Source organism: Saccopteryx leptura, chromosome 2 (genome assembly GCF_036850995.1).
Source record: "Saccopteryx leptura isolate mSacLep1 chromosome 2, mSacLep1_pri_phased_curated, whole genome shotgun sequence".
In the NCBI taxonomy this organism is placed as follows: Eukaryota; Metazoa; Chordata; class Mammalia; order Chiroptera; family Emballonuridae; genus Saccopteryx; species Saccopteryx leptura.
The window spans coordinates 343,658,165-343,664,164 of NC_089504.1; positions in this window are offsets into that span (position 1 = coordinate 343,658,165).

Here is a 6,000-nt window from a genome sequence, read left to right on the forward strand (position 1 = left end):
CAATTATTTTCCTCCCTCTCCACTAGGGGAATACAGCTGTGCGCCATTGCCAGCCATATGTTGTACCTCCAAGGCAGGAAAGCACTTCCTGCCTCATTGACTCCAAGCTTGTCCATGTGACCTGCTTTGGCCAATAGAAAATGAGCAGGAGTGCCAGAAGCTGGTCTAAGCAGAAGTTTTGTGTCTTTTCCTTCTGGACATGACTGAGACAGGTTCCCCTGATAGCCTCGACTCCAGAACCCACTACCTTCCTAAATGTCAGTGAGGATATAAAAGTTTGTTGTTGTAAGCCACTGGGATTTGAGGGTCATTTATCACCACTGCACCACCTCATGAAAACTGACCATTCCAGTGATGACACTGGGATTTGAATCCCAGCATTCTGGCATCAGGCCAACACTTCCCGATGCCCGATCTGGGAGCTTCAGATTTCATATTCCTCTGCCTACTGCCCTTTGCTACCTGGATGACTACAGGCACCACAAACAAAATATCTGACACAGAAGTCTCCATTTCCCCGATGAGGCTGGCTCCTTGGCCTGCATTCTGAATCTTGTATTGTAGTTGGCAACACAGCAACCTACCCATTCACTCATACTAGACACCGGGGACACATCCTTGATGCTAACCCTTTTGCTTTGCAGAATCAATCAATTACCTGGTCCTGCTCACTTCACTTCCAATGTACAGTAGATATTTCTCATACTCACTGCTTTGTTGGGTTTTTTTTCGCCAACATTGCCTTTGTTCACACTGTTAACATGTTTCACTTGAATTACAGCCTCTGAAAGCTCTCCACCCTTCTGATCTGTGGCTCTTCAAAGTCCATCCCCTAGAGCAATCACACACATACACATGCACACCTGCACACACACATGCACACACATCCCTGTCACCCTGATTTTAAATCTATCAATGGGCCTGACCAGTGGATAGAGCATCAACCCAGAACACTGAGGTCCGTGGTTTAAAACCCCAAGATCACCAGCTTGAGTGCGGGATCATCAACACAATCCCAAGGTAACTGGCTTGAGCAAGAGGTCACTGGTTTAACTTGAGCCCCCTGGTCAAAACATGTATGAGAAGCAATCAATGAACAACTAAAGTGAAGCAACTAAGAGTTGATACTTCTCATCTCTGTTCCTTCTTATCTCTCTAACTCTTGCTCTCTCTCTCTCTCTCTCTCTTTCTAAAATAAATAAATAAAAGTTAAAAAATCTATCAGTGGCTTCCCATCACCTACAAAATAAAATTCAAACCCTACAGGTCTCGAGTCCCCATGCTCTGGCTACTACTTACCTAGTCCCACCCACCACAGACTCCATGCCCCAGCCCCTTGCTTTCCCAGATACACACGCCAAGTGATTTCTCTCTTACGTTTTGCTCATTCTCTTCTGTTTGGAATGCTCTCCCAGGCCAAGGACTTTGGCAATTTGGGAGCTCTTAAAGGGACAATTTGAAAGGAACACAGAGGAAGTTTTAATGTACCAATAAGGCCCAACTAATTTTCTTTTAAAGACTTTATTTATTTATTTTAGAGAGAGGAGAGGGGGGGGGGAGCAGGAAGCATTAACTCATAGTAGTTGCTTCTTGTAAATGCCTTGACCAGGCAAGCCCAAGGTTTTGAACCTGCGACCTCAGCATTCCAGGTCAACACTTTACTCACGTGCCACCACAGGTCAAGCCCAACTAATTTTCAAAAGTAGGCCAATGCCTGATATCAGGCAGCAACATTAGCTGATTTCTAAAGTCAATAGAAACAAATCTTGATGTGAGAATTTTCATTTCCCCAATAAAAAGAGTTAATGAGTCCCTTGAGGGGAGTGTGATGGTGAAAGTAAAGGTGCAGGCACACACGATTCACACGTTTCCGGTTTCTTCCGAAACCGCCCTCTGTTCCTCCCACTCTCAGCGAGGGCGTTCCGTTGACCAGCGCTGGCTGAACAGTAGGCTGACTGGCCTCTCCTCAAGTTGGTAAAAATCCTCTGCTTTTTCTGGGGTGCAAAACTGTACGAGGGAAGGAAGGCCACCCCACTGATGACTCCCTGATGAGAGCCAGTGACTGTGATCAAGAATGATGGCACGGGGGAATCCAAACAACCGAGAATTCCCAGACAGTAATTTGTCAGTAATGGGTTTCTCCATCCTTGAGAGAGCATCAGGGACGAGCAAGCAACAAGCATGTGCCTGCCCTTTGGAGAGAGGCGGAGAGAAGAAAGAGATGAAGCAAGCAGAGAAGCCATTTCCAAGTGAAAGGTCCTGGGGATAAGGCATGAGTGCTTAGGGCTTCAGAAATCTACGCCCCTGCCTGAGCCAGGCCCTGCAATGGTAGCGTAGTTTTCTACAGCTCTTGTATTCAAAGAAGAGAACCAGTGTCAGGCAGAGAGATACACTCTTTCCTGTCTGGACCTCCAAAGCACCACAGTTCCAGTAACCAGGAAAGCTCATGGTGGGTGGCTTTATTTCTTCCATTGTATGGAAATGTCTTCCATTTAGAGTTATATCATCTCCAGCCAGGCAGATGGGCGCTACTAACTAACCAGCGCAGCAATTGTCCATCACCTCCTTTTCCTGCCCCACGGCTCAGGACTCGCACCATGTTCCTTCTCTCACTAGCTGCCTTCTCAGTCCTATTTGCTGCCAACAGTGAATAGACACCTTCAAAAATATCTCAAACCATGCCCTTCTCAAATGCCACTATCATCCCCGGCCACTACTTCCCTTTTACCTCTGTCTTCCCACCTTCTGTATGTTCCTTTATGGCCCTTACCACAATTTCTAATTCTTCTATTTGTTGTTTGCTTATTCATTTGTGGTCTGCTTTACAAGATGGAAGGAAGAAAAAAAGAGGTGTTTCTCTGACAGTTTTATTCCCAGCGTGATGCCCGGCACATAATAAATACTCAATAAATAGTTACAGCATGGAAGTATGGATGAATGGATGATGAATGGATGGATGGATGGATGGATGGATGGATGGATGGATGGATAGGAGACTTGTTAAATTAGTGGTATTGCCTGGCTTCTCAGGTCACAAGTGCCCACTGCTGGTCATATGGACCACATAGGGGAAGCTCACGCCCAGAAGCTAGTTAGACAGGCTGACTTAAAGTAGTCCAGGCCTTTAGAGCCCACCCGGTCTGGCAGGCCATGCCCATGCCCAAAAACGGGGCATGGAATACTTACCCTGGTTCTGTAGCCCAAAAGAATTATCTCTGATTCTGGCCACAGGATTAATATGCTCTGTCATTTACTCCCCCACGCTGAGCCCTGAGCTGTCTAAAGTCTGAATGAGCAAGCCTCTTTCCTTTGACTTACAGTTGCAAAGAAACAGCATCCAGGGCCTGACCTGATAAAAGGCCTGGGAGCAGCTTACGCGTGTCTCTGAGGGTGATGCTTAATAACTTGAAGGTGACATCAGGGTCGGGACTAATATCCGATTGAACAGAAAGAGACATGACCTAACTCGTCTCTCACCATGGGCCTGGCTGCGAGACCTTCTCATTCTTTATTAATTTTCTAACCGGGGCTGCTGGCTCAAGACTCCAGCCTGTCTGTCCCCAGAGCTGGGGCCCACAACTGGGCTTAACTCCAGTGTTATTGGGAAGGGAGCAGGCTCAGCTAGGTCTGAGAGCCCCAGTGAAGGGCAGCTACCATCGAGACTGCTCATTTCGACCAGAGCCCATCAGTCAATTGTCTCTACCATCTGGTCAATCTCCCAGTTTTGAGAAAACCCGGTAGGGCCGATTCAAAGTCCCTAAAGAACTCCTCATGGTGCAGAAGAGACCCTGCAGCCTTTCATCAAGCAGCAGCTTCCCCAGTGCCTGGACAGGATGGTTTTATTTTTGTTTTAAAAAATGATTTAAAACCTGTTTTCCAGGAACACAAATCCTGTCTAAAGCACCCAGCACACCTGGCTAGAAAGCTGCAGGCCTGTGTCTGAGCCGAACGCCTGCCTGGTGGTACCTCGGTCTCTTCAGATTGTTTCCTTTTAATATACTCCTCGTGGCAGGAGAAATCCCCTACTCCTTATCACCTTCCCTCCCCCATACCTCCTTCCCTCCCCCATACCACCTTCCCTCCCCCATACCTCCTTCCCTCCCCCATACCACCTTCCCTCCCCCATACCTCCTTCCCTCCCCCATATCACCTCTTTCCCCCAACCTCCCCCCCCCCCACATACACACACCATATTCTAGACAGAGTTTTCTTCTCTTTCTATAGAGAGGCTGCAATCCAGTGACAACAAAAGCACCAAGCAAGGAGGAGACTCGGGTTTCAGTGTCTGCTGTCTTACTCGTTTGCTGTGTGACTTTAAGCAAGCCACTTACTCTCTCTGGGCCAGTTTCCTGGTGTGCGAAAACAAAGCATCCTAACACCTTGCTCTATCTACCCTTGAGTACAAAAGATAAGCAGATACTATGGGCAAAATGTTTTCAGAGCACCGAACTGTCTAGATAAGAAGCACTGCTGAGAAGCAGTAGGGGTAGTGATGAAGGTCAAGGGCTTGGAGGTTGCTAGTCCCAGATTTGCTTCTGCTGTGTTGGCCCAAAGCAGAACTCTGATCCACTCCCACACTGTGACCACACACAACAGCCTTAAGCACACTCTATGATAATGATTCAGCTGTTAGAAGCACCCTCAGCCTGACCGGCGGTGTTGTAGTGGATAGAGTGTCGATCTGGGACACTGAGATCCCAAGTTCAAAACCCCAAAGTCACTGGCTTGAAAGCAGGTTTATCCGGCTTGAGCGTGGGATCGTTGTAATGATCCCATGGTTACTGGCTTGAGCCCACAGTTCTCTGGCTTGAGCCGAAGGTCACAGGCTTGAGCAAGGGGTCACTGGCTTGGTTAGAGCCTCCCAGTCAAGGCACGTATGAGAAACAATCAATGACCAACTAAAGTGCCGCAACTATGCGTTGATGCTTCTGCTCTCTCTCTTCTGGTCTTTTCTCTCTCTCTCTCCCTCTGTCACTCTTTCCTTCACACACACACACAATAAAACGCATCCTCCCCACCCAACACACACACACCTTCCACAGGACCTTGACCCGTGGCCTCGCACCTGAGGAGGAGCTGCCTCTTCAGAGGTGCCCCTGCGAAGGAGTCAGAAAGTGGCGCCCAGGGCACTGCCTGGCAGCACGCTCCCAGCCGGGAAGTCTTACAGTGGTTCTCAACCCTCTCTCCAGGCCACCCTTCTTTCATTCTGTCTCCCCTCAGCACTGGCCTCCGGGGCCCCACTTTCCCTTCCCAGAATGTCCAACTGGGAAAATTCTAGGTCGGAGAACACCAGCACAACTGCCTCTATCCAGCGGCTGCCCTGAAGGTGGTCTGGCCCCCGCAAGTCCCCCCAGAAGGGAAGGACAAGGGCTGAGGTTGCGTTTCTTCTGGGAGAGGGTGGGAAGGCCAGTCCCCTTAAAATGCCTCTTCATCCTCAGCCACTACCATGTAAATGTATTCCTTGCCCACCTCTTCCCTGAAAGACCTAAGGAGAAGCTATTCCAGAGCCGTGGGGGGTGGGGGCGACTGCTGGGAGGCTGGGGCTGCGCGACTGGGGGACCCCTCGGCCAGCCCAGGCTCTTTCAGCTTGAGAATTTGTGGCCCTTCAGGGAGCTGCGGGGCAGGATGCACCTTCATCCCTCAAATCCCTTCTGTGCATCCCGGACGGATCTCTGTGGAGCAGATGCCAGGGGTGGGGAGGAGGACACAATGCCCCTCTTTGTTGGGGGGATCCGGGCCAGCAGTCAGGGGAGGAAATTAGACAGCGCTCCTGACAGCAGGCTCTGTCTGGGGTGTTTGTGAAATATGGGCCAGGGGGGCTCCTTCCCGAGACCAGTTCACGGCTGCTGACCCTCCTACCCTTTCTCTGGGCAGAGAGGACATTGACTGTTTGGAGAGAGGTGATATATGACACCCAGCTTCCTACCCTCCTTCCCGAGGGGCTTAAGGGAGCTCTGAGGACTTGAGGGAGCTCATAGTTGCTCCTGGGAGGTGAGGATG